A 9,764-nucleotide genomic window follows, 5' to 3' on the forward strand; every position below is an offset into this window, starting at 1 on the left:
CACTGTTTTCTGTGCGGGGTCCACTGGAGCTTTGGATTTAACTCATTCTTTACATATTGTTCTAAAATAATATCTTTAAATAGATGGGAGGTGCGGATACAAATCATATATCATGGTGGGCCCACGGAACTTGGTGAAGTCACTTCATTAGCTAGTCTCGCTGCTCAACCTGTCAGTAGCTAATCCACGCCCATCCAGCATGGGCCGCTGCTGGGCCCACATGTTCAGTAGTCCGATGATCCGAACCATTCTCTACTACACTTTTCTCTACTACACTTTCCACCCAAATAAACTAACTCCGAACGGATGATAATCCCATCAATATCTGTAAATGAATTCAAAACCATGTAAGGAAATTTCAACGGCTCTCATTCGAATGTAAAAAATCAGAGTTTATAACCGTCCCTGAAGCATGATTAGTAGAAAATAGATTATCTATAGTAATATCGAGAATATGGATGGTTCATATCACTGGACCATCTCAAGATGTGGGCCCTGGTGGGTGGAGACGACGGAAGCGGATTGCTAGTAACTAGTAAGCTAAGCGTACTGAGTAAACTCTGTGGGGTCCACCGTGATTTATATATTTTATCCACTCCTTTCATCTATTTTAATGTATAATTTTATGACTTAGGCCCAGAAAATCAAACATATATAAAGCTCAAATGGACCACACCAAGGGAAAGAGTTTGACTTGAACGTCCACCAGTGAAAATTTCTTGAAGGCCACCGAAGTTTTGGATCAAGCTTATATTTGTTTTTTTCCATTCGTCCATGTTTTTGTGATCTTATGAACAGGTTGGATGGCAAATAATCATCACTGTGGGGACTAGCAAGGTTTCAATGGTGGAAATCATTATTCCCACAGTTTCCTGTGGTATGGTCCACTTGAGCTTTGGATATGCTTCAGTTTTGGTATTAACCCCTTAAATGATCTGGAAACACGGATGGACGGCGTGGATAAATCACATACATTCCTGGTGGGCCCAACAGAGTTTACTCAGTACGATCGGAGCGTACGGACTAACTCAGCACGCAATCCGCTTCCGGAGACATACTGCTGGTTACCGAGTCGCGACAGAGGCACAAGCGAACTCGGATACGAATCCGACGGGGGGTTTTGGCTTCGCAAATCAAGAAAGAGGCGTTGTTCCATGCTCTGGTGGAGTACGGTAAGTTAGAAGTGTTTAATTATACAACATAATCTAATATTGTATACGTTTAAATTAATCCAAACCGTCCAAACTGTGGATTTCAAATTACAATTTGTAAAGTGGAAAGACATTCGGTTTATCTTTGTATTTGGTGCATATCAAATGGAATGTTTAAATTAAAAAAGTAAACGGTTCTAAGACACCGAATTGAGTTTCTGTCCTCTTGGTACTTCCTTTTAGGCGTCATACAAATTGGGAAGGACATTTTCAACGGCTTGATTTGAAGTAATGAATGAAACATGTGCGTGGTTCCCTGAATGCACGTGATATATGGTGGTCTGGCAAACCACGGTAGATTTCTTGGCTGACGTGCTCCGGATGCGAAGGTCCGTGCTCGTTACTCGTTAAGAAAACTTCGATGCTCCGGAGGATGATGGTTGATACGCGTGCACTCAGAAATTTTATAAGTGTCATTTAAGTAACTCAAATTTACTGGACCAAATGTTGTGCACTAGGTGTAACCAAACAAAAAGTTTGACCAGTTCTGTAGCGTAAATGGACGATTGGTGGACGGTTAATAGACGGTTGGGATGAGACAGCAAAAATAAACAGGTAAAAAAGTTAAGATCGATCAGCTTTTGGGGTTACGTAATTTGGATATTTTAATTCGATTAAAGGTAGGTTATGTGTAGAAGTTTTGAGTGCCTGCGTATAGCCCATCATGTCCTCCAGAGTACCAAATAACTCCCTGTACTAATTACGTGCGCGCTTAGATCGGCCCCAAAATTCCGTAAAGAGGTGGTTTTCCTATGAACCCTTTTACAGGTAGTTGCTGTAACCAAAAGCATAGTTTAAAAGAGCGTGGGTTACGTGTTTCTTCAACTCCGTCCATCTATTTTTTCGGATCATTTTAGATCATGAGCCCAAAAGTGAGATAATCTAAATTTCAAGTGCACCACATCACAAAAAAATGGTTGTGATTGAACTCCCACCGTTGAAAACTTCTTAGAGCTCACTATAATGTTTATTTGCTATCCAATCCATTAATTAGGTTACAAAGACTTGGATGAAGGGAAAACACAAATATAAGCTTCATCCAAAACTTTGGTGACTCTAAGATGCTTTTAATGATGGGCGTTCAATCACCAGTTGTGGTGTAGTCCACAAAAGATTTGAATTTGCCTAAAATGATTTGAAAAAAAGAATAAACAATGTTAGTAAAATAAACAACACGATTGAGTCCCTACCCATGGCTTAGTAGAGTAACAAGAATTTCAACCTTAAGGTCATGGGTTTGAGTATCAATTGATGTGTGTGGGGGTGTCCCTATTAATGCAAATGAACATCATGATTGAGGCCCTGCCCATGGCTTAGTAGAGTTACAAGAATTTCAACCTTAGGGTTTGAGCATCAATTGATGTGTGTGGGGGTGTCCCCATTAATGCACTATCCCGCAGTTATTGGACAGGGTCAGTAGGCAATCCACATGTGGTGAGGCAGAGGACAATGGGCCTGCCTCGTGCATGTGCTGTATATCCATGTCGTACATCCATTGTTGCCTGCGCGTATTAGCGCATGATCTCAAAATGAGAAGAGTCCAAATCTCAAGGAGATTTACAAGAATTTCAACGTTAAGGTCACAGGTTGTAGTATTGATTGATGTATGTGTGGGTGTCGCCATTAATGCACTATCCCGCAGCTGTTAGACAGGGTCCTTACTCTTACCCGGGTGGTAGACTCCCTGGAGTTTCAACACCGGGTCAAGGGTTCGAGTACCCACGGTGGTGAAATCCCATGGCGTGCATGTGTGGGGTGTGTATGTGTGTGTGCGTGTGTTAAAATTAAAAAATAAATAAAATAAAATAAAATAAAAGAGAAAGAAAAAAAACAGAAGGCAATCCACATGGATAGGCAGGGGACCATGGGCCTGCCTCATATATCGGCCCTCGTATATCCATGTCATACATATATTTTTGCCTGCGAAACTTTCTAGAGCCCACTATGAACCTGGATGAAGGGAAAACATTGTTGACTAAACTTTCTAGAGCCCACTATGAACCTGGATGAAGGGAAAACACAAATAGCAACTTAATACAAAAGTCTTGGGGCACAATTAATTTTTAATGTTAGGAATTCAATCCCTAATGTGGGGTCTACCTGAGATTTGGATATTCCTCATTTTATATTTGATACACTAGAATAAGCTGTAAAACGAATGGAAGGCATGGATATACAACGCGTACATAAAGGTAGGCACCATGGTCAAGGCCTCACCAAATCCGCAGTTAGTTTAGGGCCTGTTTGGGAGAGTGGATTCCGAACCCTCTAGATTCGGTCCCGGGATTGGAAACCCCTTGGATTTGCAATCCTCACAATGTGTTTGGCACCCTGGAGTGTGAATCAACTTTAATCCAAAAATACCTATGCATGGTATTTTTACAGGGGTTTCAATTTAATTACTAAATCAACTTTAATATCTCTAATTAGTGAGATATATGATCTTTGACACTATAATTGTGATAAGCCCACTGAAATATATGCTTTGCCTGAAAATGATGAAATTCCAAGTCTTAGATGGACGCAAGGACAAGATCATGTTTGAGTGACTAACCAACGATTTTTAATCGTTGATTAATATGGACAATGTTGGGACGGTGGTGATTTATGTGGACAATGTTTGGACAATGTTGATCATCATTAGTGGGCCATGTGCCCGATAGAATGAAAGTGTACAGCGACACACATGTCACACCTGCAACTATTAAAATGAATTTAGGTGTGATCCAAGCTCTCACGGTGGATTGCAAAAACCCCCTGGATTTACAACCCCAAGTTACTTCATGCACCAAACAGCCAAAGGGATTTGAAACCCCCTCCCATCCCCTCCAATCCACGGTGCAACGACCCTTTAAAAACTCTCTGGCCGTACTCACCTGAGAACTCAACTGTGGAGAAGGCATGACTTGTTGAAATAGTCAGCTCACTAAGACTCTACAGACTCATGGAGTCTTGATAAAAAAACTCTTTCAAGTTAATCACATGGTACACCTAACAAAGGCATTTTTAATTTAGTTAACACATTTTTTTTAGAACAATAAACTTTAATAAAATTATTAAATAATAATTACTGCTTAAATCTAACTATTGAAATCAACTATACCTTTTCACCGGGGCTAACTTACCAGCATGTTTACAAAAGTTGTCTCAGTGGTATCATTATTTTCTATAATGTCCAAGTTAAAATCCATGATATATGTGTGTTAGAGTGAATGGGTATATCCTGTTAGGTAGTTATATATATATATATATATATATATATATATATATATATATATATATATATATATATATATATATATATGTGTGTGTGTGTGTGTGTGTGTGTTTTCTAATACAAAGTTGGAGAGGGAAAACCCGAACCCAAATTCCTTTCTACAAAACCAATCAATGCTCTTTACTTTCATGCCATAATATGCACGTCCAATTTAAAGAAATTCATCGTGGATAGGGAGAAATTGTCGTTTGAAGTATAAACCATAAATCAATCATAACTTTTTATTCAAGTATCGTTACATAATGTATGACCTATCGATCTTTATGTGGCGGGTCAACCAACCCATCTAGTGGGTCGCGTGTGTCCGTTTTCACTAGAAAATGCATGCTTCTTATTTAAAAACAGGATTAAAAAAATCATTATTTTTAGTAATTCTAATTTTCGTTGCATCTTCTTACTTTTAGAGTTTTAGATTTTCATCTCTTTTCTTTTTAAGATTGATTGCAATCATGTCAAGAATCATTCAGTAAGGTTATTTTAAGACTTTTTATTTTTAGAAAACTTATTATTTCAAATAAGTTTTATTGTAGTTGAATTTTGCTATTTTTAGTAATTATGAATTAGAGCTTTATTTTTTCTTTATTAGTAGTGTAATTGAGAAATCATGCACATTACACATTATTAAATAAAATATCCAAATTTTCTATTTTAACTTTTTTTTACATTCAATAACTCTATTTGTGAATTTAAGGTTTTAATCACCTGAGGGAAATAGTGATATTTCTCTTATTGTTTCATATCATTCCTTTGTGTCAGTTAGTATCAGAGTGAGGTTCCTCTCAGTTTGATGACATCTAATAATGATGCTAGAAACAATCTTATAGACGATGCTTCATGAAACAATTTTATAACATCGACACTTGAAGCTTTCCGATGAAAGAATTTGCGAGTCATTTAAGGGTTGCAAGTAGCAATCGACTGTTTGGCGAAAGCCTTAGGACAAACCTGTATTTACAATAAGGAACAATATGGGATCAACAATAGAGCTCGTAGTTATTCTGATTGTAGTGTGACACTTATAATGAATCGCAGGCCACCACTGCGATCGTGAGGAAGTTGTCGTACATGCCAAAGGAGAAGATAAATTTACATCAACATAATATCTTTTCGAATAAAGTGTACAGTAATCCAAAATTATAATCTTATCATAGATAATGGGAGTAATGAGAAAGTGAGTGTGACCCTATCCATCCACTTTACTTTTGAACATATAAGGAATTGTAAAATTTGATATATATATATATATATATATAGCTGCTCCCTAGTTCACATTAAACTCGTGCAAACTTTTTGAGAACTCGTCATACGTAATGTGAATCCAAAATCTGGACAGTCTACATGATACAATACCCCATGAAACCCTAGGGCTCAACTTTTACTTTGATCCAAAACTTTGGTGGGCCATGAAAAAAGAAAATAGTTTCCTCCCTTGATTCACATCTCTCTTTGCTATGGCCCACGAGAGTTTTAGATTAGGGTGAAAATTGGTCCCTTGGAGTTTCATGGGATGCTGCATCACATGGACTGCTCAGATTAGATGCCCATGACATGTGTACAAAGGTGCGCACGTGCACAAGTGAGCATGCCCCTCTCTCTCTCTCTCTCTCTCTCTCTCTCTCTCTCTCTCTCTCTCTCTCTCTCTCTCTCTCTATATATATATATATATATATATATATATATATATATATATATGAGTTTGCCATTATGAGTTCTCCAGTAACCAGCTCACATCTTCAAGTTGACTCAACTGATGAACTTTCCAGTGTAGTCTACTTTTTAAGTTTTCAAACGGGTCAAGTGCTCCGTTAAGCCATTATGATGCCTACGTGACATTCAATCTATCCATTAATTTTGCTAGCTCATGTTAAGACCTAAGTCTAAAGATAAGGCAAATTAGAAACTCAAGTGGGCCATTGAAACCTACTTATGCCCATAGAAATTCTAATATTGGTGTTTTTTATTAGTCACAGTTACGAAATTAGATTGGTTGGACAATCCTGATCTCTGAAACATGAGCACTTATTTATTGAAACATAAACATGGGATATTCTCTCTCTCTCTTGCCATCCAATTGTTATAACCAATCATGTATTCAAATAACCAAATAAGCATTATTTTTGCAATCATGATACATCTAAACTGGTAAACATAATTCACACTCTTTACCAACCTGTATGCTAAAAATGCTGAGTTGCTTCTTATTGTTTGTGTGCAATCCATAATAATTTGCAGATAATTAAGTTTTTCTCATTACACTATGGTGGTCCGTTGGCCACCATAAGCCAGTGAGGCATTGGTTGTCCATTTCATTTTACGTATTCGTTTTGTGATGAAGGTATATTGATCCACTCAAAAGCTAGAATGACATATTTTGGAACCACTTTACAATTCACATTCATCGGTTAAGCACACACACCTCTATACCCAGCCATAGAGCTGTACACGAGCAGAGTTAGCTCGGTAACTCGCTCGACTCAGCTCGACAAAGCTTGACTCGACTCGGCTCGAAGTAGTTTGAGCCGAGCACGAGCTGATTTTTGGTGCTCGAAATGAGTTCGAGCCGAGCACGAGCTTGACCCAGCTCGACTCGGCTCGACTCGAATGCTACTTGAACTTTGCTCGACTCAGCCTCGGTACAAGGTGTATATACCCTTTGAAACATAAAAAATCCTACCCTTTTCAAATGTACCCCGCTCAGCGCCCAACCCTAACCCTCTCTCCCTATTTCCTCCCTCTCTTCCGTTCCGCCCTCTTTGTCAGTCTGATGGCTAGTGAAACTCGTCCATCCTCCCTCTCTCTCTCTCTCTACTCTCTCCCTCATCCTCCCTTACCTACCCGCATGGCCGCACTGCCGCACGCACTCTCTATCAGTTTGGCCGGCGAGCCTCTCTCTCTGTCTACTCTCTCCCTCAGCCTTCCTTACCCTCTCTCTCTCTCTCTCTCTCTCTCTCTCTCTCTACTCTTTCCCTCAGCCTTCCTTACCCACACGGCTGCCCCTGTCGCCTGCCCCTGCAACCCTACCAGCCCCTGCTCGGTCGTCCCTATCGCCTGCCAGTCCGGCCACCCCAATCCAGTCCTGTAAGTGTTCACTGTTCATATTAATCCCTTGTTTTTCTTTTTTGTTTGGATTTTAATTTATACAATAGTTCTGATTTTTCACTTTCATTTGATTGAATCTGAAATAGTTCTGATTTATCCAGTCCGGTCTCCCTTGAAACTCTACCTGAACTCGGCTCGAAGGCTGAGCTGAGCCAAGCCGAGCACGAGCTGGGACTCGAGTAGTTCGAGCCGAGCACGAGCTTGACAATACTCGGCTCAGCTCGGCTCGGCTTGTGTACACCTCTACCCAGCCACATATATTGGTGTGGTGTGTTTACAGGACATCTAAACCAAGTTTTAGTTTGTACCAACTATTGCGACCTAAAGCTTAGGTCCACAAATTTTTTTAGTGGTCCAAAAATCTCAATATATTGAAAATACATTTGTACAAATAGTATTAGGATCTATTAAGTTTCTATAGACTAAAAGTCCACTATTTTATAAATGTGTGGACCAATTTATAATGGATTGGCAACATCTATACTATAATGTCTACCTCACACATGGTTAGGATTCACTGCACAAATGACATCTTGGCCCATGTGTCAGCTGTGGGATCTTATATAGATGCGGAATACGCCCACGGATCTGTCTGTGCATGGGACATGGCGATCAGGTGTCGGATAGCTTACCTAGCTGAGACGCCGCCATGGAAGCCGGATAAGAATACCAGAATACCTGTAGAACTTAGGATCTTCCTCTCCTTCACACCCTTTCTGCAAATCAGTAGATGGGACTCGAATTTCTGCTATGGTGTAGGATTGGGGACCCAGCTCTCTTTTATAGAGTCTGTGGAGAGGGAGTTTGAAACCCATCACAACTCTCTCTCCCATGCTCCACGTTGTAGCATCCTAGTTCAACTCAAACTGCTATCTGCGTAAGACAGCTATAGCATTCCAGCCCTAGTACGCAGAGCTGCGCAGATAGACTGCGCAGCACATCACCTGAAGTGGGGCCCACTGGTCTACTCAATCATCCAGTCCAACTGTATGACAATCCAGACCGTTGATCAGTGAGGCCCACTAAATAGAGTTCTTACATTCTCCCACTTGGGCCTCATTGAGCAACGTCAATGATAGTCATATATATAATAATTTTGTAAACAAGTTTTGATATTTTTAAGAAAATATCTAAATAGTCAACCAATGAAAACAGTTGGACAATATGAGTAATGCTATTCAATCTGGTCCATCAAAACAGTCAGTATCGAAACGCGGTAGTCATCACAACATTTAATTTAGGCGAAGTGAGTCTAAGCGCGATCACAAATACTTTCAATCTTAACGACATAGATCACGAACTAGGAAATGTGGTATAAGGATTACACACTTTAGTGTGATAATATGTGCCTATCCTTAAGAGGTCCTGAAGCTTTTTCATGTCTCCAACGAGATACAACTGTAGTTCCACTTATTTAAAAAAAATTTGCGCATATACATAAATAAGCAGAAATAAATCTTTATATCAAAATCATCCAAACAAACTGTATAAAACGAGATCTCTAAGTGTCTGTGAAAATCAAAGTACGCTCAACTCCCACTAACTGAAAACATCTGTGGGATCAATGACTCCCATGGATGTTACATGATCCTGAAATAGCGTGATAGGGAGCCCTTTAGTGAGCGGATCTGCAATCATCTGCTTAGTACCGATGAATTCCACGGACACTTGATGATTCTGAACCCTTTCCTTTACAACAAGATACTTGATGTCGATATGTCTCGACCTTGACGAATGTTTGTTGTTACTAGAGAAGGAAATAGCAGCCGAATTATCGCAAAATATTCTCAACGGTTTCGGAATATGCTTCAGTACCCGCAAACCTGAGAAGAAACTCTGTAACCATAGTGCCTGATTAGATGCCTCATGGCAAGCAATAAATTCAGCTTCCATAGTGGATGAGGCTGTGGTAGATTGTTTCACGCTTTTCCACGACACAGCTCCTCCCACCATCATGAAGATGTATCCTGAAGTAGACTTCTTAGTATCGACGCAGCCTGCGAAGTCTGCATCTGAATATCCGATCAACTCCAACTGATCAGATCTTCTGTATGTGAGTCCGAAGTCTTTTGTTCTCTGAAGATACCGCAATACTTTCTTTGCAGCTATCCAATGTTGCATTCCTGGATTGGATAGATATCTTCCCAACATTCCAGTGACAAAGGCAATGTCCGGTC

This window comes from Magnolia sinica, chromosome 18, assembly GCF_029962835.1.
Source record: "Magnolia sinica isolate HGM2019 chromosome 18, MsV1, whole genome shotgun sequence".
Lineage (NCBI taxonomy): Eukaryota > Viridiplantae > Streptophyta > Magnoliopsida > Magnoliales > Magnoliaceae > Magnolia > Magnolia sinica.